Consider the following 26,208-nt stretch of genomic DNA (forward strand, 5'->3'; position numbering starts at 1 on the left):
TACACTCGAATGTTGAAGCAGTGTACAAAAACAGTTTCTAAACAAATAAACCTGAAGCGTAGATACTGTCCTTGGATGTCGTATGACCTATGGGCTCTAATAAAATTAAAAGATAATTATTTGAAACGAGTAAAAAATCATCCTAATGATGATAACCTTAAAGAAATGCTTAAACACATAAACAAAAAACTTTGTAATAAAAAGAAAACGTGTAAAAGGCTGTATTATGAACGATTACTGAATGATACTACCCACTCTAAACTCTGGAAAAATATAAATCAACTTTTAGGGAAATCTAAAACATCTTCACCGATCACTCTTACAGATGGCGAAGAACTCATTACAGGTCAAAAACGTGTTGGTGATAAGTTTAACAAATATTTCTCATCGATTGGATCAGATCTTGCAAAGGAAATACCCATTGAAACTGAATATGATGTTTTGTCCAATATTAATGAAATCCAAAACTCAATTTTTCTGCAACCTACTGATGAAACCGAAGTCAATTCTGTCATTATTACCCTTAAAAACAAAAAAAGCTGTGGGCCCGACAGTTTTCCCGTAAGTGTGTTAAAAAATAATAGTACTATATTTTCTCACATTTTGAAAAAGTTTTTCAATTTAATAATTGAATCTGGAACGTACCCAGATTGCCTTAAAATTGCAAGAGTGACTCCTATATTCAAATCGGGTGATCCAGAAGATGTTAATAACTATAGACCAATTTCAAGTCTCAGCGTTTTTAGTAAAGTCTTTGAAAAACTTCTGGTAAATAGAATAACAAATTTTCTTAATTGCAACCATGTTCTGTACAGTATGCAATATGGATTCAGAGCAGGATCAAACACTCTTATCGCAATCTCTGAACTCGTGGATTCCATAATTAAGGACATCGATTCCAAAAATATAGTTGGTGCTTTATTCCTGGACCTAAAGAAAGCATTTGATACGCTCAATCACGGAATTCTTCTGGAAAAACTAAACAAATATGGTATTAGGGGAATCGCAAATGATTTAATTCGGAGTTATCTTTCGGATAGGAAGCAATATGTAGTAATGCAAGGAACAGAGAGTGATATGAGAAACATTAGCGTAGGCGTTCCACAAGGCAGCAATATAGGGCCTCTGCTCTTTCTTTTGTATATAAATGATTTATGTAAACTCCCACTTATTGGCACAGCAAGGCTATTCGCTGATGACACAGCACTATTCTATACAGGGAAATCTCCGAATACTATAATTGATAACCTGGAACATGACTTACAATTACTATCTGTATATTTCAACAGCAACTTACTATCTTTAAACTACACAAAAACCAAATATATGATATTTCGCACGTCCAGGAAAGTTTTACCACCACATAGAGATCCAAATATGAACCAGTTTGTTATAGAAGAAGTAAAAACCTTCAAATACTTAGGTATTCATCTGGACAATACTCTCTCGTGGAATTGTCACATACGAAATCTTGAAAAACGAATTTCCCCGCTTTGTGGTGTTCTGTGGAGGTTACGAAATTTTGTGCCTAAACATGTCTTATTGAAATTCTATTATGCTTTTATCCACTCAGTCTTACATTATCTTATCTCAGTCTGGGGTCGAGCGTCTCAATCACATCTACAAAAGCTTCAATCATTGCAAAACAGATGTTTAAAGAATATTTACAACCTCCCTATGCTATACTCAACAAAACTTATTTATTCATCCATTTCTCATAACATTTTACCAATAGCTGATCTTTGCGATCTCCAAACCATAATGTACGTCTTTGACAACATACACTCATCAAATACCATCCAGAACATTAATTTTACAACAGCTATTAGAACACATAATACCCGTTTTTTTAATTATCTACAACCCTGTCGGTCGTTTACAACTTTAGGGCAGAAACGAATTTCTTTCATCGGACCAACCAAATATAACATCTTACCCAATGATCTTAAAGAAATAAATAGTAGATCCATATTCAAAAACAAACTGCTTCAAATATTTAAGGAAAAAATTAGTCGTTAAATAAATCGAACAAAGCAAGCTTTTATGATATTTTTAATTATGTAGCTTAAATTTAGTGTAACCTTAATTTTAAAATGTAAAATATCTTGTAACTTCTAGTATAATCTATTTTGTTTAAATTTTGTTTGTCTCAAACATGAATCTCTTCAAAGGAAATCTTTTTTCCATTGAGATTCATAGCGTAAATTAGTTTAAATAGTATTCGTCACATTTCCTCGCAATTAATTAAAATTTTGAGTTCTCAGCATGAGTAAAATTTGCTCGCGTATTGTATTTTTATTCTCTTTTCGTTTGCTGCCAGACGTGCTGAGAACAGTAGCGTCCATTACCAGGGGGCTCATACGAGCTTTTTGGTGTACAAAAAAAAAAAAAAAACAGGTGATTCTAAACACTTACATATGTCGTTATATTTAAAAAAAATCGCTCAAACTTAGTTTAAAGAAGAAATTCAAACATTTCAGACCTGGAGAATCCCGAACAAAAGTTGGACACATTCTGGTTCGCTGATACGAGAAGCTCGCACCCACACTTGTAAAATATACTGAAACTTTGAGACTCCATTGAGCCACGATCCTGCCAATGCAAAGGCACCATGTGCCCAAGTGGTTATTTTTAAATCACGTACCTACACCCTTTTCATACCATATCGCTTCATCATCTGCTCAAGTGCTTTTGAAAGTTTTCTTCCTTCCGTTCTTTCCACTTTAGACCACCCACAATTTTATCATTCGAAAGCGGCACGTCACGATTCCTTGCCGTTGAAGCCGCCCCGCCAGCAAAGGAGTGCTAAAAATAAATGTTTCTTTAAAGCTTTACCGTACGTACAAAATGTCCCGGTCTTTGGTTTGTTTTTTATTTTTCTTGGCAGCCAGAAAGCTCCCCGGGTCATCGGAAACCGGTCCCAGAACGCGCAAATCGCGCATGATATACGATAACGTTGCCTGACAATGCTTCCTAGAAGTCGTTTGCAAGGCGGAAAAACTCTTGCTCGGTGTAAGGTGATTCCGCAGTTTGTTTTGACGGAAGCATCAGTACCTACTAGGTTTAGTTGAGAACGAGGGAAAAACATGTCATATTTAATATTCTTTTCTTGGTTTGAATAAACGTAATCAAATTTAGAATTCAGATTTTGGATAACATATTTTCAACGCAACTACCCATAACACACAGGCAGTGAAAAAACTATAACGATAAATATATTTAAATTTAACGGAAACAATTATTTATTAGCGTCTTCTCCTTAAGTTTGATGTATTCAATGTCTTAGACAAACTTTTACAATAACTATAGGCGGTCATTTTGACTGGATTTTTTTAGGGTAGTTCAGAAGATTTCTGAGATCCGAAAATAATTTCCCAACTGTTATAAGATAGAGGTCTACATAGTTCAACAGTATTGTAGAGTATAATAATTCATTAAACTTTGTCCAAGACACCAAACGTCAATTTCTTGAACTGAAAGTTTTATGAGTTGTGCGACGGACTCAACTCAAAACTCTACAGATATCATTCTTTTTACATCATTCGGTCCAGTAATTTCTGGGTTCTTGAAGAACAAATGTACACATTTTCCCTATATTATAGAGACGAGAGATGACGATTTTTAGTGAATTTCATACAACTTTTTTTTTTGTTTCGATTATAGTCGTTTTACCATCTTTATGGCATTCACGACTTTATCAACGTTGCAGTTGGCGGATCGTTATTGAAAAACTATCCGGTACAACTGTGTTCGATGTTTACTCTTGGGCTTGAACTCACGGACATCGCCTCAGGAGACAACAGACTTGCCAACTGAGCTAAATCACAAGCCCAATTTCATACAACGATTAAACGCAATAATCAACAAAATGTAATCAATGATATAGTTTTCGATTTGCTCCATTTGGAGTTATTGATGCACTAAAAGAGTAATTTTTCAACATATATTGCCACACAACTTAAAAAAAAATTTTTTTTGGTAATCCGTTTTAACAAAAGATGCGCATTATAATTATCTAAATTGTTGCTGAATAAATGATTTTGATAAAATATCACCATGAAAAGATATCAAGAAAAAACTGAGTTTTATAGGACCACCCTAACTTCATGAAAACAAGTTGTCATAAATATTTCAGTTCAAGAGATCGATGTTTGATGTCTTCGACAAATTTTAATGAATTATTATGCTCTGCGATATTGTAAACAATCTATCTTATCACAGTTGTTTAATAATTTCCGGATCTCAGAAATCTTATGAACCACCTTAAAAAAAAAACAGTCAAAATAACCGCCTATAGTTGTTGTAAAAGTTTGTCAAACACATAGAATGCATCAAACTTAAGGGGAAGACGCTAATAATAATTTCCCGCTAAATTTAATTTCTGGATCACTGTGCATTTAACAGATGTGGCTCCATAGAGAAATTTCAATTTTAAGTGGCTCCATAGAGAAATTAAAATTTTCTAGAACGGCTCCATAAAGAACTCAATAGTCTATGGAGCATAGAGACATCAAAAAGTTTCAAAGTGGTTCCATAAAGTAATCCATTTTTTCAAAGTGGATCCGTAGAGAGATAATAAAAATTCAAAGTGGCTCCATAGAAAATCAAAACTTTTAAAAGTGGCTCTATGTAAATTCGAAAATGGAAAATTTCTAAAACTTCATAATTGTTGGCCCGTGCGGAAAAAAAATTTGATATGTGATTATAATACTTCTATACAAATTCTACCCACTCATTTTTATTATCTTTCATTTCATCTTACGTTCTATCCATCTATAAAATTTTATAATCTTAAGATATCCGTACTAAAAAGGACATCACTTTTCACCGATAAGGCCGATAAATTAAAGGAACTTGTTTTTACGTTTTGGAACAAAATAAGATGAAAATTGTTTTTGGCGTTTACAAGTTAGAACTAAAGACAACATTATCTGGAAATTCATGTGGAATAATAAAACAAAATGAAAATATCTGACAATATAAAACAAATGAAATACAAATAATTTCTTCATTTTTTTCATACATTATGGACTATGAGATGATCTTTATGGTTGATTATACTGATTTGTTATTTTTAAATTATTTCAAGAATCAGTTTGGATTTTTAAAATGTTAAACAGTTAATGGATTTATTATTTAAAATGGATATTTTTAATATATTTGGTCGTTTATGATTGAAATTCAGAAAGTTTATGTTAAAACGGTCATCCTATTGGCCCCCACATATTTACCTACAGTGAGCGAAATAAGATTGAAAATCATCAAAATTTTTTCTACAATTTGTTTTAAATTGGTCAACGAATAAATCAATCATGAGTTTACTTTTATTAGACGAAGAAATTGGCGTTGAGAATCAAAAATTTAAAAAAAAAGTGTAGTACCACTTTTGAAGAGTAGTGGCACTTTTGTTTTTCTATGAAAATCAAGATTATTTAATAAAATATACCATTTAAAAGTGAATAATAAGGATGCTATAAACTTTTTAAAGAGATATCTGTATTTTTAGGCGTTTTCTAGTATTTCAAAGTTTTTCAAGGAGTTTTTAAGAGACTTTCCTCTAACACCAAGAAATTTGACATTTGGGTTATAATTACACTAGTTCAAAAAATTAATAAAAATCGTGATCTTTATTGACCGACCTATATTTTTATTGTGAAATCGGGCGCTGATACCGAAAATGAAATTCAAAAAATTCTCAGTTGAACAGTATTTGAGTTACGCTCCAAATACAAAAATTTGAAAAATTAATAAAAGTACTTTTACTAAGATTAAAATATCTCGGACTGCATAACAGTAATTTGAAATCTCTTTTTTTGCATATTAAAGGTGAATAAATTTTCTATCCATCATCTGAACTTCATTTTTGCGTATAACCAACAGTTTTGATGATATTCGTGACTTTATGATAGAAAAAAATATGAAAAACGCATTTTTTTAGAGAAAATTTTGTTTCAGTGGAAGTTTTAGACTCGATGGTAACATTTAAAAAATCTGATTTTCAATTTGAAACAAAGATTTCAAGTGGTTATTTATCAAAATCGGTTGAAAATTGAAGAAGTTATGGTTAATTTACCATAATAGTAATTTTTACATTTTTGAATAATTTTACGAACGAGAGATTTCAAATTACTGTTAAACAGTCCGAGATATTTTAATCTAAGTAAAAGTACTTTTAATAATTTTTCATATGTTTGTATTTGGAGCATAACTCAAATACTGTTCTACTGAGAATTTTTTAAATTTCATTTTCGAATTCAGCACCCAATTTCACATTAAAAATGACCTTCAATTTACTTAGTTCAAAAACGCTGTAAACTAGTATTATTTATCAAACTGTCTAATTTCTTCATTAACATAGCGTGAAATGATGAATGATGATACAAACATTTTGTGTAAATTTTGAATCAGAAAATACAGGTTTTGATTCAAAAGCTTTGATGTTTTTTAAGTAAATCACACTTTTTTCAGTTCAAGTCGTGGATGGCAGCATTATCTTGTAGTTAAAATCAAATTAAGTCTCAATATTCATTTTTCGAATTTATTTAGGCGCATCTTCATCATTTCGATGTAATTTTTCAATACAGTTTTATTAGAGTTCACGCTGCTTTTCTAAACGAAAGCTTTTCTAAATTTACAAAAAATCACCAGCACAAGGATATGTCATCGCTAAAGTTTCTGCTTATCTTAACTTCCGAATCAATGGCAAATCATACCAATAATACTGCTAGTCATCTGATCCATTAACCTTCCCATGCCGTTCGGGTCAATATGACCCGAAGCGCACATTTAAAATCTCTTTATCATCATTCCAATATACTGAAGAACTATGAGTTTTGACAGACCAAGTATGTTCTATGAAAATAATGATCAAATTAACGCCAAAAAATTGAAATTTGAGTTTTGAAAATCGGTTCATTGGGAAATGAAATACAGCTAAGCAAAGCAAAAAATTGATATCGTTTTTTTAAAGTTAGATTTTTTTCTACCGGAAGATCTGAGATTGCGGTCAAAACTTTCATTGGACCCCAACATATCTTTACACTGTCGAATAGATGGATTCTTGACGATTACAAACATCAATGAAACACTTAAATACAGAAAAGCTGTCAAAAGTTATGAGCATTTTAAAAATAAAATTGATTTTTCGGACTTTTTACTTTCTGAACCAGTTTCTGATAACTTGGTAATACATATCGACTTTATTTTAAAATTTTGAGTAATAAGAACAAATTACCTACACAATGAATATAATATCATCAAAATCGGTTAACATTTACAGCCAGGAGAACGAAATCAAACTACAACTCAAATTTCCCCGAAACGGATATTTTGCGAACGGCATGGGAAGGTTAAACTCCGTCGGAAAGTACAACATTATTCTGATAATCGGCTCAAGAAATGCAATTAATGCAATTCGAATTGTTTGGTTTAGTGATCTTAGAATTTTCAAGACGTTTACTCAAACTTATTTCTAGAAAAAAAACACACATTAAATCCCGGATAGTCGGAAATGGTTCTTAATTCAGTTTAACAACATCATAGTGCTGCCATCTACGATTTAAAACTGAGAAAATAGCGTTTGACTGATTTAAAAAATAATATATTCTAGTAATTTGACTGTTTCAAATTCAGTCTAGATTCTATTTTTTATAATTTCTTGTCATTTTGATGAAGAAATTAAGCAGTTTGATAAAGAATTATACGTCAAATGTCAAATTCCTTAGTGCAAGAGGAAGATCTATTAAAACCTCCTTTAAAGCCTTTGAAATACTAAAAAATGCATTTAAATGCAGTTATTCATTCGAATAGTTCGCAGAATAGAATAGAAGCTCTATTATTCACTTTTACACAGTAAATTTGAAGAAATAATCTTGATTTTTGTAGAAAACATAAGTGGTACTATTCTTATTTCTTACCCTTTTTTTTATATCTTTGGTCCTCAGCGCCAATTGCTTCGTCCAAAAAAAGTTTACTCACGCTTGAATTATTCGTTAAATTTAAAACAAGCTATGACGATTTTCAATCTAACATTCAGTTGCATTAAAAAAAACCCGATTTAATACACTTAACAGTGGATTGGAGCCTTTCTAACAGAGTTTAAATTATATTTGGAAATATATAAAATAATATAGAATATACATGATAGATTCCTTCCCTCTGAATCATATAAGAATGATTTCAGATATTCAAACACGAAAAATTCCAATCTCAATATAAAAAAATGATGCCTGGTACGTTTTTTTTGGGGAAAAGCGAACTGGTATGTAAGGAGCTCATTTTATGTATGGAAAGAATGGTATTTAAACAGTAGAATTTCCAAGATTTATAACATGAAATGGTGCCGTGGTAGCAACCAGAACTTTCACGTTGCTGGTCACGGTTCGAATCTTACTGTTTTTTTATGCTTTTTTTTACTGAATAAGTAGAACCAACTACAATATTGATGGATAGCCGTGACGCGTGCCCTAGCATGATACCTTTTTTAGAGCTCAACCATGCATAGAGGAAAAATTCCCACAAAAGGAGGGGAAAGTAATATGACTATTAAATGATTAATCTCATTCTGGAAACTAAATCTGAAATCTTATTCTGATTCTAAAGTTTGAATTTTGAGTTACAACACTTAGTCTAATATTTGAATATATTCAAATTCCAGGTTGATCTTTAATCCGAATTCTTAATCAGAATTCTAAATCTGAATTCTCAATCTGAATTCTGAATTTGAACTCTGAATTTGAATTCTAAATCTGTATTCTGAATCTGAATTCTGAATCTGAATTCTGAATCTGAATTCTGAATCTGAATTCTGAATCTGAATTCTGAATCTGAATTCTGAATCTGAATTCTGAATCTGAATTCTGAATCTGAATTCTGAATCTGAATTCTGAATCTGAATTCTGAATCTGAATTCTGAATCTGAATTCTGAATCTGAATTCTGAATCTGAATTCTGAATCTGAATTCTGAATCTGAATTCTGAATCTGAATTCTGAATCTGAATTCTGAATCTGAATTCTGAATCTGAATTCTGAATCTGAATTCTGAATCTGAATTCTGAATCTGAATTCTGAATCTGAATTCTGAATCTGAATTCTGAATCTGAATTCTGAATCTGAATTCTGAATCTGAATTCTGAATCTGAATTCTGAATCTGAATTCTGAATCTGAATTCTGAATCTGAATTCTGAATCTGAATTCTGAATCTGAATTCTGAATCTGAATTCTGAATCTGAATTCTGAATCTAAATTCTGAATCTGAATTCTGAATCTGAATTCTGAATCTGAATTCTGAATCTGAATTCTGAATCTGAATTCTGAATCTGAATTCTGAATCTGAATTCTGAATCTGAATTCTGAATCTGAATTCTGAATCTGAATTCTGAATCTGAATTCTGAATCTGAATTCTGAATCTGAATTCTGAATCTGAATTCTGAATCTGAATTCTGAATCTGAATTCTGAATCTGAATTCTGAATCTGAATTCTGAATCTGAATTCTGAATCTGAATTCTGAATCTGAATTCTGAATCTGAATTCTGAATCTGAATTCTGAATCTGAATTCTGAATCTGAATTCTGAATCTGAATTCTGAATCTGAATTCTGAATCTGAATTCTGAATCTGAATTCTGAATCTGAATTCTGAATCTGAATTCTGAATCTGAATTCTGAATCTGAATTCTGAATCTGAATTCTGAATCTGAATTCTGAATCTGAATTCTGAATCTGAATTCTGAATCTGAATTCTGAATCTGAATTCTGAATCTGAATTCTGAATCTGAATTCTGAATCTAAATTCTGAATCTGAATTCTGAATCTGAATTCTGAATCTGAATTCTGAATCTAAATTCTGAATCTGAATTCTGAATCTGAATTCTGAATCTGAATTCTGAATCTGAATTCTGAATCTGAATTCTGAATCTGAATTCTGAATCTGAATTCTGAATCTGAATTCTGAATCTGAATTCTGAATCTGAATTCTGAATCTGAATTCTGAATCTGAATTCTGAATCTGAATTCTGAATCTGAATTCTGAATCTGAATTCTGAATCTGAATTCTGAATTCTGAATCTGAATTCTGAATCTGAATTCTGAATCTGAATTCTGAATCTGAATTCTGTATCTGAATTCTGAATCTGAATTCTGAACCTGAATTCTGAATCTGAATTCTGAATCTGAATTCTGGATCTGAATTCTGAATCTGAATTCTGAATCTGAATTCTGAATCTGAATTCTGAATCTGAATCTCATTTTGATTGTTTTGCATCACGCGGTTTTCAACATTGAAATTTCTTTCATCCAAAATTTTTTTTTATGATTTCGGATTTTACAACTTTTAGTAGTATGGTTTTACCCCTAAAAGTATGCAGCAAACTTAATTTCAGAAAAAATGTGAAAAAAGGTTTTCACAAAACAAAATCGTGTTTTCATGCGTAATGATCTTTAAGTCATCGCAAATTTATCAAAAACTGTGAAAATTGGTATTCTTGGAGAAACAATTCCAGAATTGAAAATTGATAAAGTGAGGAGAAATTTTACGGATGATGAAAAGAGCGAAAGAACATTTTTGCAAGGAAAATTTATTAACGTACACCATACTTTACCTCGCAACAACCAGCTTCATCAATTTTTAATTCTGATATTCTTTCTCCATGAATCTAAATTTTTCACCGATATGCCGAAAATAAATTTACATAAATTCTGAATCTGAATTCTGAATCTGAATTCTGAATCTGAATTCTGAATCTGAATTCTGAATCTGAATTCTGAATCTGAATTCTGAATCTGAATTCTGAATCTGAATTCTGAATCTGAATTCTGAATTCTGAATCTGAATTCTGAATCTGAATTCTGAATCTGAATTCTGAATCTGAATTCTGAATCTGAATTCTGAATCTGAATTCTGAATCTGAATTCTGAATCTGAATTCTGAATCTGAATTCTGAATCTGAATTCTGAATCTGAATTCTGAATCTGAATTCTGAATCTGAATTCTGAATCTGAATTCTGAATCTGAATTCTGAATCTGAATTCTGAATCTGAATTCTGAATCTGAATTCTGAATCTGAATTCTGAATCTGAATTCTGAATCTGAATTCTGAATCTGAATTCTGAATCTGAATTCTGAATCTGAATTCTGAATCTGAATTCTGAATCTGAATTCTGAATCTGAATTCTGAATCTGAATTCTGAATCTGAATTCTGAATCTGAATTCTGAATCTGAATTCTGAATCTGAATTCTGAATCTGAATTCTTAATCTGAATTCTGAATATGAATTCTGAATCTAAATTCTGAATCTGAATATGAGTTCTGAATCTGAATTTTGAATTCTGAATCCTGAATTCTGATTCCTAAACCTGTATCCTGAATTTGAAAACTGAATCTGAATTCTGCATCTGAAATTGAATCTAAATTATGTATGAGTATGTAGAAATGAAAAAAAACATAAATTCATTCTTCAACGCGGGTAAAAAAAACGAGGGTCATAAGATCTTCATATAAATTCCCCCCCAACGCAGTTTTCTGTACGGCTCTGCATTTTGTTGACACCCGGCATGGCTATAGACACTATAATTTCATATATGAAATTATAGTGTCTAATAGGCATGGCGGACTCTGAAGGAAACGCCCATCCGCCATTTGCTGCATTGAAAAGCAAGAAGTGTAAGATATAAACACTGTTGCCGTATTTGCCCCAGCAGACTGAGAAACTGCCCAGACCACGGTGCGTCTTAGTAATGCCTTTTACCTATTTGAGTTTGAGCCGCTCTTTATCAAGCGTGCCGATGGTTTATTGGATAGCGCTTGCAACTTTGGATCTGAAGGGTTTCGGTTCAATTCTCGAGTCAGTAAATTTTAATTTTTTATTTTGATTATCTCTAATTTATAAATGATTGCTGGTGCTGCTGCTTCGAGGCGCCACTAGCAACTTTTTTTTATGCCATAATAAGTATGATATGTATTTCGTAAAGAAAACGGTTTCAACTATTTTGTTTTTTCCCGTTTTTGAAAGGGTTGTGTAGGAAAAAAAATGCATTCTTTTGAGACTAAAATCATTTTAATTGCGCAGCCCAGTTTCGCAAAAACGTTCTTGACATTTTTAAAATGGCACATACAAATCCACTGACATCAACAGAACTCGTCGAGCTGAGTCGATAGGTACCTATAAAGGTATGCCTAAGACCCATAATTTATGATCTCCCCAATCGACCGATAACCAAACCTTTCTGTTAGAAAGGCAAAAAGAATGAAACTTCGTGAAGCAACGCACTCGCTTCCAACTTTGACCATCTTTCTGTGTTGGTATTTTTTCATGAAATTTCCACTAAATTTAATTGAACTATTCAATCAAAATTTCACGAAATTTTAAGACCTTACTTTGGCTGGAAAAAAAGATACAGCTATTCTCGCAAAAAGGGAAATTTGAGATTACTCACCAAATTTGCTATCATTTTGACAATTTTCATTGAAAATATTTTAAATTCGGCCAAAAGATGCAAAAATGTTTGATCTAGTACCAGGCCGAGTTTTATCAATATCGATTGGCGCGATCAAAAATGGGACCGCCCAGCTAACATGAAGTCGTAATAGAAATGATAATCCAAATCGAATATTAAGACATTTTCAATAACCATCGTAAACATGTTGGTATTGAGTGATTTTCCATCATTCATTTACGACAAGCTTCGCCTAAGAAAAGTTGAATCGGATAGCAGTTTAGTCAATTCGTAAATATGTCTACAAAACGTTGAGAATATACTAATTCTACATTTACGATTTAAGTGAACTGATTTACGATAAATGGGCGGTCCTTCAATTAACACTTTTTCTGGTCTCCTCGGAGGACTGGAGTTCAAATCTCGGTCGGGGAAATTTTTTTTTCGTTTATTTTGCTTTTTGTGGGAAAATCGAATCGTTGGAATCTTGTCATTGTAGATATATCGCCTCCAATTTTGTAGCTATATGCTATTTTGGTAAGTTTAATACAATCTTTCCTTCTGGTATATTTGTTTGAATAATTCTGTTGTTCCTGTGCTATACCTTCATAAATGTTTGCTGGGCGGTTTAAAAATGAGGTTCTTTACTGTCCAATAGGCAATTTCATTCTTTTTTGGACGGATGTTTATAGGGAAAATATCGTAACCATTTTTTTATTGGATTGTTTTTCACAATTTCAAAATTTACCACTAAAGATCAAATATTTTTACATCTTTTGACCGAATTTCAAGTATTTTCAATGTAAATTTTAAAAAATTACTGCGAATTTTGTGAAACATTCCAAATTTCCGTTTTCACAAGAATAGCTGTATCTTTTTTAACAGTTATAATAAAGTCTATTTTCATTTTCATTCAAGATAAACTAGTTATCGTTGATTGGTTTTTTTTTGGGTGTACTACTTTGTTTTTGAAAAAGGGGCTTAGAAAACCTTTTAATTCGTATCCAAAAACTTTTTGAAATCTTCTGATAGCAGATATTCTAACTATTACATATAAATTTTTGTATCTCTTTCAATTTTTTTTTCTAATTTAAAACGAAGTATTGGTACAAGATGCTTTCAATATATTTGAAAAATAAGTCTCATATTCAATGTGAAAGTTATTAAAAAAATTAGTACCGCAATCCGGGGTATGATTGACCACTTTTTCCAATATTTTTCGATTATTTTTTTGTTAAGAGGAATGTGGCATGTTTCATATTTTTAAAACCATTACTGGACTCCTATGAACGTAAAACATGCTTGCAGAAACTTATTAGACTACTTTTAATTTGATTTAAAAATCGATTCCGTATATCTTTAAAATTTGATGCTTTGGGGTAACATTGATCAGTCTCTATTTTGACGGTTTTAACGAGTTTTCTTGTTCATATAGGATACAAAACACCTTCATAATATTTGCAAATGCTAGTTTATCAATTGCTAAGATCGTTCTGAACAAACTAAAATGATGTAAAATTAATCATGAAACTCTACAAAGTTGAACACAACACTTTCAATGGCTCAAAGATACTAAATTTGTAACTTTTGGTGCCGTGAATTCTGCTGAATTTCGGTGTTTCTTGGTTTAAATTCCTTTGCGATAAAAAAAAAACAACATCGTGGTTCTTAATGTTTAAGGCCGAACAACAATTTAAATCGAAAGAAAGACAATGCTGCTGCATAAATTTAGGGGCTAAATTTTTTAACATTACTATTCAAATTTTTAATAAAAAAAATTGAAATTTTGCCTCCATTCAATTCCCTAGGCCCTTGCACTATTCTCTTTAATTTTTTTTCCTTCAAACTTTACCATTTGAAAGGATTTCTAGCCTTTTGTCGTAGACTGGCTAACTCTTGGAAAATGTCCCTATTTTTTAAATCAAAAATTTACCTCAGAATCTAACAAAAACTACACCAAAACTATACATTTACTAAGGAAAAAAGTTGAATTCTCACATAAATCAACCTGCTGCTTCTAAACGCTTTGATTTCATCAGGAAGGGTGTTTATTTGCGAGCTTAAAAAAAAACAAGATATTTCAAGATTTTGAAATTAAATAATTACTTACATTTGAAACTTTCAAAAACAAACCAAGTTTTCCAAAATTTGAAACTCAACTTATAGGTTTCTAAACATAGAAACAAGTTTCGAGATATTTTAAATTTAGACTAAGTTATTAATCATTATGTGGAAAAATTTCATGTTGGTCAAAGTTACCCCAATGATCAATGTTACCCTGTTTTACGGTACAATGGTTTCTCATAGATATCTGTGCTCAATACGAGGATTGAATGTAACAATTTAAACTAAAACTATTAAGCTTAATGGCACCATTTTTTGCTTCCATTACTTTGAAGAGGGTAACGGATATTGATTGTAAATTGACACAAATGTAAACATTTTTCTCACTTACTTACATCCGTTCCTTCCGGTTGTTAAATAATACGATCCAATTGAGTCGGAGCTAGGATGCAATTGTAAAAAAGTAACACGTCCCGGTTTTCTACATATGTTGGTTAACTGACTGGACGTGCCGGCCATTAGTTGATGTGGATCCAGTTGGTTGCATCATTGCAACGAAGTGCAGCAAAACACTCTACACTTTCTATAGCCCACTTGATAATTGTCACGTCACGTAAAAGCACAACCACTCTAGCTAGACCAATAGCATTCGAAGAGGTCCATTCGGTACTTGTTGCTCACGTTTCACTTTTCTGTGACCAACCATTCGTAGCACCAAAGGCTTAAACAACCCCCCAATAATACCCGGGCAGCAAATTCCTCTAAGCCGAGGATAATCCCCCCTTCTTTGCCATAAACCTGCTGCTCTTTCCGAAACCTAATCCAATGTAGTGCCACTTAATTTGCACCATTCCGGACGGCGGCGCCTCCAATGTTTTATGAGCACTGACCAGACCACACTTGGTACGTAGACCGAGGCACATTCCTTGAAGAATTCTTCACTCCACTTCTCCCCTACGACCAGACCAGACTGCCGCCGTAGATTCTTATCCTTTAAATGAAGCACACGAATTCAGCACTCCCAACACACACATCACATCAATTCGGTTGATTAAGAATTAATGCCTTCCATATCCATTCATCCCCTGAAGCCCCCTAGCGTGCCCATCAATTCTCGAAAGACCGAAACTGCTCGCTCCCGAATGTGCTAGGTCATTGCAGCTACAACAGGTCGCCTTATGTGTATCCTTTAGATGTTGTACCACAAACGCAACGACGACAACGACGACGTTCACCGTCCTCTCTTTGCTTGGCGACCGTTAAAACCGCTGCTCCTCGGGAAGCGCCAGGATGTCGGAAAACGTGTTGCGCGTTCCGTCCGCTCTCGAGTACCGTTCACAATGAACTGAATCACAAAACCGAGCACCGTATCGCACTTGTTGCCCAACCTCCCGAAACCCGAATGGCAGCAAAATTCCGTGAATGGCAACGGTAGGTGAAAAACTGTGAACTGTGTTGGAAACATTGTCTGGAGCAGTTGTTCCCCTGCAGGGCTCCTGGGATACGTTGCAGTGTGTTGGAGCTTTTCGAGGTCATATTATGGTGGCTTTTTACTCTGGACGTATGACATTTCCGACAAACAGTTCGACCACCTGGGAAATTAATAATATTTTATACCCGACAAGATGTGGATCGTAAATTTATCAGGAAATTCAAGACAGAGAGCAACTTTTTTTAAAGCAATGGAAAATGTTGCTGGTTTTACGGAAAAATCGCCCGATAGAGTGTGGCTTCAAAAGTGGGGAGGCTCAAAGTTTTATTTTATTTTATTTTATTTTATTTATTATTATTAATTCATCGAACAAATATGTTAAAATGGATAATTACACGATCACATAGAATTAAACAATCTTTATAGGTGTAAACGACGAACAAAACAGCTTGATGGTTTTCCGAACTTATGTACAGGGTCCGGCAATTGAAGTGCTACATTGAAATAAACATATAAATTTATCAAAACAACAACTTTTTATTTCAAATTCATTCAATTTCTCATGAAAATTACTTTTTCCAAATTCACTGGTAAAGTTTGACTTGTTCGCCCTTGAGTTTGACCACTCGCCGCAGACGGTCGAGGAACGCATCGTTTGAATCCCGCAGGTGTTCTTGTGGTATTTTAATCCCAGGCTGCCACGAGATGTCGCTTCAAGACCTCCACACCTTCAAGTTTTTTAGAGCAAACTTTGGCCCCCAACATACTCCAAACAGCGAAGACCATAGGGTTTAGGTCTGGCGAACTCGCCAGCCACTCGGAACTCGAAATGAACCCTGGAAAATGTTTCGCAATCCAAAGCGGGTATTCTTCGCTTTGTGAGCCGACACCGAGTCCTGTTGGAAAACCCAATCGTTCTGTAGAACTAGCTCCCGATATGTATTTTGGTTGATCTTCACTCCTTCAGGGACTAAAACCAGCGGAGTCCGGCCATCACGGCACGGGTGATTCCGGCCCAAATCATCATCGTTGCTGGTTTCTGTCGTCGGGTGGCTGTCAGCAATTCGACATGGCTTCGTGATCTGTCTGGCAACCAAACTCTGTCGTTCTGCTTGTTCACGAACTACTGTACGGTGAAGTGTTTCTCATCGGTAAACACGATATTCTTCAACCTTCCTTCGCAGCCCTCTTCAGCAGCGCCTTCGCTCTTTTTACCCGTTCTTGTTTCTGCTTCACCGTAAGGTCTTGAACCTTTTGGATCTTGTAGGGCTTGGTCTGAAGTTTATGTTTCAGGATCCGACGGATAATTCGATCCGATATTTTGAGATCCTCTGCCAATTAAGTGGCACTACGACGAGGATTTCTCTTAAGGTGCGTCTTGACGATCTTTGCCATGACAGGTGTCACCACAGTAGGTCGGCGTCCCCCTCCATATCGTTTTTTGGCACTTCCGGTCTCCAGGTATCCTTTAACTGTACGGTATACTAAATTTCTGCGCACACTTATATCGGACAGCTCACGAACTATGTCCTTCTGCCGTTTGCCAGCTAAGAACAAGGCAACCACAGAGTTACGTTTTTGTTCGAGATTCATTTTTCCGGATGACACCTGATTAGAAAAGTAACTCTTACATCCAATGATAGCTAAGACTTAATGTAAACAAAGCGACGAGGGGTCGTTCAATACTGTTTCGCGTGCAACGAAATAATTACTTTAACGAAGAGATTAACCACCGTAATGTTTGTGTTACTTTAATTGATGATATGCTTCTTATTAAATTCTACCTGCCCATTTTCAACATCCTTCTATCCACCTATATAGAAAAATTCATAATATTTAGATGTCCATCACTTTTCACCGCTAAGGCCGACAAATTAAAGGGAAATAATTACTGTTGAAGTAATGTAGCAGTTCAATTGCCGGACCCTGTAAGTGCTCAGCATCCTTAATGGTGATACGGTCAAAATTTGGTCAATATCAACTTGACGTATTTCTTTCAATTTTGCTTTTAAAAAACCTGAACACCCCTCATTTTGAAGGTGTGTGTGTGTAGAATGTTGCTCCTCTTTTGATTTTGGAATTCACTCTTCAGTTGTCAAAATTCCGTCCAAGGATGAAGGGCAGCGTATCAAGATTTTGCTCGCGCATCGCAAAAATCCGAGCTACTCGCATGCAAAACTGACAAAATCGCTAAAAGTTGCCAAATCAACCGTTACAAATGTAATTAAAGTGTTTGGGGGAACGTTTGTCGACAGCCAGGAAGTCTGGATCGGGGGGAAATTGAAAACCGGAAGCCGCTGAGACGACAAAAAGAGTTGCCGGTAGTTTCAAGAGAAACCCTAACCTCTCTCTCCGAGATGCCGCAAATAAGCTGGGTGTATCGTCTACAATCGTGCATCGAGCCAAAAAACGAACCGGACTATCGACTCACAAGAAGGTAGTGACTCCAAATCGCGATGATAAACGAAATACGACGGCCGAAGCGCGATCCCGGAGGCTGTACACGACGATGCTGACGAAGTTTGACTGCATGGTAATGGACGACGAAACCTAAGTCAAAGCCGACTACAAGCAGCTTCCGGGAAAGGAGTTTTATACGGCAAAAGGAAGGGGAAAGGTAGCAGATATTTTCAAGTACATGAAACTGTCAAAGTTTGCGAAGAAATATCTGGTTTGGCAAGCCATCTGTGCCTGTGGCTTGAAAAGCAGTATTTTCATAGCTTCCGAGACTGTCAACCAAGAAATTTACGTGAAAGAGTGTTTGAATAAACGTCTGCTGCCTTTCCTGAAGAAACACGGTTGTTCCGTACTGTTTTGGCCGGATTTGGCATCTTGCAATTACGGTAAAACGTGCGGGTGGTTCCCAAGGACAAGAACCCTCCCAACACGCCAGAGCTCCGCCCAATTGAGAAATACTGGGCTATTGTCAAGCGGAACCTAAAGAAGACCAAAAAAAAACTGCTAAGGACGAGCAGCAGTTCAAGGTTAACTGGCTTTCTACGGCGAAGAAGGTGGACGAGGTGGCTGTACAAAATCTGATGGCAGGGGTTAAGCGTAAAGCCCGGCAATTCGGATTTGGAAATGCGGAAGCCTAACTGAATATTTTTCCTGAATTTTATACTAATTAAACTTGAATAAGAAATTTAATTTGATTTTTTAAATAAACGATTTCACCGATTTACACGCGTTTTCCCTTGACCAAATTTTGACCGTATCACCTTTCAGAAACATTATGTATGAGTGTGTGTGAATTGTTTTCGTGCCCTGATTATTGATGCTTATACTGCCCCAGGAGGGGTTTTCATTTTGCCCCTACAGTGCCTGATATTCAGCTTTTGGAAAAAAATTTTTAAAATACATTTTCAAACGTTTTTATCTTCTTTTTCAAGTAGTGGAAATAGACTTTTTTACTGCCTGAACAAAAAACAATGAAGTATCTCACAAATTATAGCTGTTTTTCTGTTTAAATAAGCGTCCTAAGGTGGTCATTATGCCCTTATTTCCCCTATGATCAACAGTGTTTTTGAATGAGTGATCAAAAAAACGCAGTAGAAGAGTAGAAACTTAAACTTCTTTAACCCGTTTTCTATAACAATTTTTTTTATATCCTTTCGATAAAACTTCAAGTTGCAAATCTATAATTTTCCCTGCGAAATTTTGATTAAAAGATGGTATTCGTACATTGTATACCAAGTACTCAAAAATATCGACTTATGAGCTCATTAAGGAATCTCTCGTTATAAATGTCTTTTTCTAAATGAAATTAATACACTTGTTGTTGAAAAGAAGAAAATTTTAAGTTGTCTTTTAATTAACTCATTTAATGAGGTTCTTCATATCAAGGTTAGCGCAAAGTTAACACAACGAAATTTAAATGATTCCCGTGACGTTCGAAAAAGCAAATATTTGAGATAAGTTTGTGATAATCATTGCTGTAAATTTAAAACTAATTTAAAAACTTATATATTTTAGAATTATTCTGATATATTTGTCTGGATAGTGAGACGGAAATAAAGTGTTGGTTTTATAATCTCTAAGGTTCTTTTTCATTGTGAATTTTGGTTCTAACTCTACATTTAAAAATGAAATAAAATAATGATTTGTGATTCTGATGTCTGGAGGTTTTGAAACTCCACTTTCGTTGATTTGCTTCTAATTTCAAGTTCTCATACAAGATTTGGTGACATATTTGACCTTGAACGGATAAAATGCAATTTCAACCCTTCGTTTCGAGTAGTAAGAAATTTGCAACAAAGAATGAACGAAAAAAACAGAAAACAAATTATTCCTTAATGGACACATTATTCATTTTTTTTAATTGATTTTCAAGATAATATTTATAATGATGGATCGATTTCTAATTGCACACAGCATTAAAATTCACATATTTTCGCTATGCATAAAATTTAAGAACTGGTTTTGGCTGATTAGAACGTATTGATACCAAATATGCATTGAATTTTGTTCGGCCAGATCTCATTTCTGAGGTTCAAGCTAACATTTCAGAATAGATAAAAATTGTGTTTAATTCGTGAACTATTTATAAAAAAAACTGTGAAATGTATATTGGTACCATTGAAAATAATGTTTAAAATTAAAGATCTACTTTCTCGTAAACTTCGAGTAGTTTTGACTTCAGAAGCATAAAAGTAACATATTGTTCTATTTGTTTCCAGATCTTCAAAATAACAGGAATTTGACAAAATTTTAAACATAGCGTTTTCAGTCTTTAACAAATTTTTTACCAAAGGGTACGACTCCTTCAACAAAGCAGTTAAATAAATAAAAATATAGAATATTCAAAACTTTTAAACACAACTTGTGATGTTTACTCTACTCTAATGAATTCAATCGATGAAAAAAAAATTTTGTTTTGTTCGTTTTTCATATATTTTTCGAAAGGTATTTTTTGAAGTTATTCCCTTTTGGCTACAAACGACTCGTTTTTTGAATTTTATGTTAAATTATTTTATCATTGAAGCAGACCTTTTTTTTCTTGTACCCCGTTCGTTTTTGGCAACATGCCCGAACATTTTGTGCTGCCAAAATCGAATGTTACCAAAATCGAACGGTTTCTTTTTTTAAGTTTTTTTCTCTTATTTTTACAAAATAACTATTTTTAATTTCCACAACATTATTTTGAGTCAATTTCCGACCATTTTTAATAATTTGTTCACTATTTTTTCTCATCTTTTTGATTGATTTTGCCTTATTCTTATTATGTTTATAATCTTTTTGTTTTTTTCTTAATCAATGTTTTGGTCATTCATTCTTCATCATTTTTCAGTTGTTTTTTTTTGTCATTTTTAATCTTTTTTGTATTTGTTTTTTTTTTAATTTTTTTAAATTTTTCATCTATGAGATTTGATTATTCAATTATGTATTTTTCATATTTTGTGATTTTTTAATAACTTCTATGTTTTCGAAATTTTCATTGAAAAAAAAAACATAACGATATGTATTCGGGTGTATTTTTAGCTTAGTATTGAACACAAAAATTTATTATATACGTTCAGACGTAAATTTCCTCGACAATATCAACGGGTATCGACTGATTTCTCACAAAATTTACTTAGCGGGAGCGGTGAGCTCTGAAATTCGACAAAAGGAAGCCGCAAGTCAAAAAACTTTGAAAACCACTGGTCTAGTTAATTTATTTGCCTTTTATTAAGAAAAAGAAAAGGGGTTTTGAGATGTTTTCTGCCAAAATCGGGATCTGCAATTGGAAGTCCATCAAAAAAAAAAAAAAAAAAAAAAAATACAATAAAATGGAATTTTTAAAGGTTCTCACAAAAAAAAAATCAAATTAAATCTCTTCATTTCAAAGATTTTAATTTTTTATTCAAATTTTGTTTAACAGGCAATCTATATATATAAAAATGAATTTCTGTCTGTCTGTCTGTTCCCTATAGACTCGAAAACTACTGAACCGATTTGCGTGAAACTTGACATATGAGGGTATTGGAGGCCGGGGAAGGTTCCTATAATAGTGTGGGACCCCTTCCTCTTTCTGGAAGGAGGGAGGGGGTCTCTCATATAAAAGTAATAAGTCTTCATAACTCGAAAACTGATCAAGTAAATCATATACTTGGAGACGAGGAATGTTTCTTTGAATAGTTGGGACCCCTCCCTCTTTCCACTGGTAAGATACGAAGGAGAGAGGGGCCCAACCTTATAATTTTTAACATAACTGGAGAACTAATCAAGCTAATGGAACCAAATTTGGCATGGCAGGGTAGTGGAATACGAGAAATGGTTCTATGATTATTTCAAACCCCTTTCTCCATCCAGTGGAGATACAGGAAAAGGGGGGGGGGAGCTTTAACCTCTTTGTCACTGCATAACTTGAAAACTATTCGAGCAAATGGCACCAAATTTGGCTTGGGAAGGTATTTCGGTACGATAAATAGTTCTATGAATATTTGGTACCCCTCCCTCCTTTCAGTGAGAAGATAGAAAGTGGGGAGGGGGCTCCTTTCCAATTTTCAGCATTACTGGGCAATTAATCAAGCGAATGGAACCATATTTGGCGTGGGAAAGTATCCCGATCAGGAGGGAAAAACAAAATTATATCAAGATGAGATATTTTGATACTAATTTTTTTCTATCTAAAGGAGTTATAATTCAGTACTCGTAGGATGTTAAAATATCTCAAATTATATAAAAATATCTATACGATCATAGCTTAATTATATCAGTTTTTGATATGCTCCTATCAAGATTGTATCTGGTTCAGATAGCATAGTTTGGTATTAGGCAGAACAAATCCTATCAAAATTATAACTTATCAAGATATGAATGCTTCGAGAAAAATTTCTAGTGAAATGTCAGTAACCCACAGTATTTGCTAAAATCATGTTCCATTTTTTGTTTCCCAAAGATTTGATTCAATTTTATGAATCTGCTGAGCGAAACTCATTAAAGTACGGTTTCGGCCGTTGACTTCGATGTCCGTGTTTCATGGAAAGTTATATGCATATCATATAACAATTTGAAACAAATTCTTCATCGTTGAAAGTGAGTTCAATTGTTTTCAAGAATGTCAATCAAAATAAGATATAACCAAAATTCAAGAAACTAAGAGTCGAAAATTATGAGAACAATATTCTAACTGAAAAAGATATAATTATCTCGTTGAGATATGTATAAGTTCTTATTTTGATATGTTCTCCTGCTCGGGATTTGATTACGAAAAATTTTTCTATGATATTTTGAGAACCCTCCGTTCTTTAAGTAGAAAAATTTTTAGGGAGGAGAGTGCTCCCATAAAATTTCTTACATCACTCGGGAACTTACCCAGCAGATGGAACGAAATTTGGCTTGGGAGAGTATTTAAGCTCAAGGTATACAGTTGCGTTCAAAAAAGAATGAAATCGCATTAAGCTGCGCACCCACTTCCAACTTTGACAAGCTGCCATTTCTCTCTCGGTTTATATTTTTTCATGAAAATTTCACACAATCTAGTTCAACTATCAAACTAACACTCCACAAAATTTGAAGTCTTTTCAATGACGTGAAACAAAGATACAGCTTTTCCCGTAAAAAAGGGAAATTTGGAATTGCTTCACTAAATTTGCTGTATCTTTGACAATTTTCATCGAAAAATCTTGAAACTTGGCTCAAAGATGTAAAAATGTTTGATCTAATATCTGGCCAAGTTTCGTCAAAATCGATGAACGTGATCAAAAATGGTACCAGGTTGAAGATGAGGTTCATTATCGCCTAGCAGACGATTTCATTCTTTTTTGGACGGATGTTTGTATGGAACAATCGTAATCTAAGTATTCTTGGTTTTTTCTTCCACAAAACCAACATTCATTACAAAGAATGTTGTAAATTGATATGAAGTTCATTCTTGCTTTGTTTAGAAATAGAAATTGTTCCAACAGAGCTGGTGTTGAAACAAAAGAGCGAATGGAATATTCGCTTTAATTGTGGTTCAAATTTATATATCGGTATAATTAGAAGGTCATTTCTAAAACTCTGTATTTCTTATTTTGAAAACCTGTTGAAACATTTTTTCTTTCGAAACAAAGTACGACTTAAGTTTTTAGCAATTTACAACATTCTTTGTGATAACTTTTGGTTTTGTGAAAGAAAAAACCAAGAATACATGGATTACGATGTTTTCCATACAAACATCCGTCCAAAAAAGAATGAAATCGTCTGCTGAGCGATAATGAACCTCATTTTCAATCCGGCACCATTTTTGATCACGTTCATCGATTATGGCAAAACTTGGCCTGATATTAGGTCAAACATTTTTACACCTTTTGGATCAAATTTCAAGATTTTTCGATGAAAATTGTCAAAGATACAGCAAATTTAGTGAAACAATTCCAAATTTCTCTTTTTTACGGGAAAAGCTGTATCTTTGTTTCTCGTCATTGAAAAGACTTCAAATTTTGTGGAGTGTTAGTTGGATAGTTGAACTAGATTGTGTAAAATTTTCATGAAAAAATATAAACCGAGAGAGAAATGGCAGCTTGTCAAAGTTGGAAGTGAGTGCGCAGCTTCATGCGATTTCATTCTTTTTTGAACGCAACTGTATATCTGTGAATATTTGGTACTACTGCCTCCTTCCAGTTGGGTGAAACTAAGGAGAGAGGGGGGCTCCTTTAGAATTTTTCGCATAACTCGAGAGCTAATCGAGCAAATAGAAACAACACTGGCATGGGAAAGCATTTGGATACGTAAAATGGTTATTTGCTTATTTTAGACTTCTTTCTCCTTCAATTGGGGATACAGTTTGGTAAGACGAGAACTCACATAAGATTTTTTTTGCATAAACCAAGAACTTATCTAACAAATGGAACCAAATATGACATGGAAACAATCATAAAATCGATCAAATGGAACAGAACTTGGCATGGGAGTGCATTTAAATACACGGAACGTTTCATCTTGATCCCCTCCTTCCAGGGAGAAGATAAATAGGAAGTGGAATCTAAACTAATGAAGCAAACGAACAACTAATGAAGGTAGTGTCATGAGAGGGTACGTTCTGATGTAACAAGACCCCCCCCCCCTTTCCTTCCATTAGAGATAAAGGAACGGGGGAGGGGGTCACTCTCCCAATTTGTATATTAATTCGAGGCCGAATAGGTCAAATAGTTGTCCCGTGACGGGACAATGAAGATTCCATATATAAAAAATAAGTTATTAACTTTTGAAGCAAAGAAACCCAGAGTCATAAAAAAGATTTGAACACGGATTAAAAAAAAATAATTAAGATTTCAAAATAAAAAAAAAGTTGCAATTTTATTTTGGAAAAACATTTGAATGATTCTGAAATTGAAATGATTTTTTTGCAAATAAAAGAAAATTAAGATAACTAGGTTCAACAAATTCCTATAATTTTTGGGGGTGTAGCAATGCACACCGGGTCAGCTAGTTACATATATATTCTCGAAGAAATAATTGAAAAAAAAGTTTTTGTTCGTCTATGTTAAACCTACATGTCTGTTTTAATTGAAAATCTTTGAGAAAATCGAAAAATTCAATTTTATGAACCCTCGTAAACCCAACCCCTCCTTTCGACGCAATTTACTAAAATCAGCATAGAACCAAAGCCAATCATTATTTTAACTTTCTTTTTGGGCAGAATATTTTACAATATTTTATCTAACAATCCATACTAACGGCAAATGTTTGACACACAATTGTCAAAAACTACAGCTATTATTTTTTTATTTACATAGTGTTGAATTCAATGATTTAGCAACAGGGAATTGGTTTGGAAATGAGATACCATTTATTCATTTCTGTTCGTCAAGTCCTTATAAGCTAACTTAGACCTATAGCGCATGGCCGTAGGAACGGGGGGGGTTTTGGGGGTTAAACCCCCCCCATGAGGATCCAAAACAGCAAGCGAGAGATTCTACTCTACACTCAAAATTATAAATTTGAACAAACCAAATTATGATAATAGAGTATGATTAATCAACAGTAACATTCTAGACAAAAAACTTATGCCAAAACCTCAAAACCAAAACCAAAGTCCTAAATTCTGCTACTCTTTTTCAAAATTTTCTCACTTTTTCATCAAAATTCAGGTCTGAATTTTGAATTTCTAATTAAATCAAACCCATTTTGGAGGTTCTGATTCCATAATTCCCATAACCAAAAGTGTATTTATCGTAAAGTATCGAACTTTGGATTCTGTATCCGGTTCAGGATTGTTGATTTTCAGTTTGAATAATCATAAGAAATTATAAATGAAAAGCTGCTTTGAGATCCTGGTTCAAATTTGGTTTTACATTTCATATCAAATTCGA

The 26,208-nt window shown here is 33.6% G+C and overlaps 1 protein-coding gene across 2 annotated transcripts in view; it reads right to left on the reverse strand.

Moving 5' to 3' along the window:
• Positions 1–15,893, reverse strand: part of LOC129744286 (synaptotagmin-2) — a 104,972-nt gene extending 89,079 nt beyond the window's left edge. The window contains exon 1 of one of the 2 annotated variants that reach the window (XM_055736738.1): positions 14,895–15,893. The gene's annotated coding sequence lies outside the window, so the exon portion shown is untranslated. Of the gene's footprint in view, positions 1–14,890 lie in introns of both variants that reach the window. The other variant, XM_055736737.1, reaches the window with a different exon arrangement.
• Between the last annotated feature and the right edge of the window lie 10,315 nt (positions 15,894–26,208).

This window comes from Uranotaenia lowii, chromosome 2 (assembly GCF_029784155.1).
Source record: "Uranotaenia lowii strain MFRU-FL chromosome 2, ASM2978415v1, whole genome shotgun sequence".
Taxonomy (NCBI): Eukaryota; Metazoa; Arthropoda; class Insecta; order Diptera; family Culicidae; genus Uranotaenia; species Uranotaenia lowii.